Here is an 870-nt window from a genome sequence, read left to right as displayed (position 1 = left end):
CGCATTCCCTTCAGAAACAAATGTAATCCACTGCGAGTTCAGCGGCTCAGATGTCGTGAGTAAATGACGACTGCTGTTCATCATTACATCCAACAACAGAACACCTCAATCGCTTAGGAGTCATTCTTGTCTACATCTGCTCCAGCGTGAAACAATGGCGGACTGATCTGATGACAGCTCACTCAGGGCGGGTCTAAGGTAAGAAACGCCACTGTCAATCAAACTATCGTGGGAGGGGCCTGTCTGTGTGACGGCACATCAATATTGCGTCCTTTTTCTCATGCTGACCAACAAAATTTAATGTATCTGCATTACTGTAAGGGTAGGTTTAGGGTTGGGGTAGGTGTAGACTTTAATAAAACACAATCTAATAAGTTGAAAAAATTATTTATTTTTGGTTTCCTGTAGCTGTATCCCTTCTAGCTACAATCGCGAATATAACACATCATTACTGTATTTGCATTACTGTAAGGGTAGGTTTAGGGTTGTGGTAGGTGTAAACGTTAATAAACCATAATTTTAAGGGTAGCATTCTTCGTTGTCGAATACCACGTAAGGATAATGACAGGGAAGAGAAGAGATTGCTGAATAAAGTTAGTATTTTTGTTTTGTTTTTGCGCACACAGAAAGTATTCTCGTCGCTTCATAAAATTATTGTAGACTAGGGCTGCACGATAAATCGCATGCGATATTTAACGCGCATCTTGTCAGAAAAGCCGGTTCTGTAATCAGCGGTAAATCTCCATCACCTGCGGGCTTTCACATGGAGCAGCATTAACTACACAGAGCCGTTGTTCACTGACGAGCTGCGCTAAAGCTCGTCAGTGAACAACGGCTCTGTGTAGTTAATGCTGCTCCATGTGACAGCCC

General features: G+C 42.5%; 1 protein-coding gene across 1 annotated transcript in view; it reads right to left on the bottom strand.

Moving 5' to 3' along the window:
• The window catches only part of LOC107671749 (segment polarity protein dishevelled homolog DVL-3-like), a 14,596-nt gene that overhangs the window by 7,299 nt on the left and 6,427 nt on the right, over positions 1–870 (bottom strand). The gene's annotated exons all lie outside the window — the stretch shown is intronic.

Source organism: Sinocyclocheilus anshuiensis, unplaced genomic scaffold, assembly GCF_001515605.1.
Source record: "Sinocyclocheilus anshuiensis isolate Anshui unplaced genomic scaffold, SAMN03320099.WGS_v1.1 scaffold524, whole genome shotgun sequence".
In the NCBI taxonomy this organism is placed as follows: Eukaryota; Metazoa; Chordata; class Actinopteri; order Cypriniformes; family Cyprinidae; genus Sinocyclocheilus; species Sinocyclocheilus anshuiensis.
The sequence above is the reverse complement of the archived record's forward strand: the minus strand, read 5'-3'. Positions and strand labels throughout refer to the sequence as shown.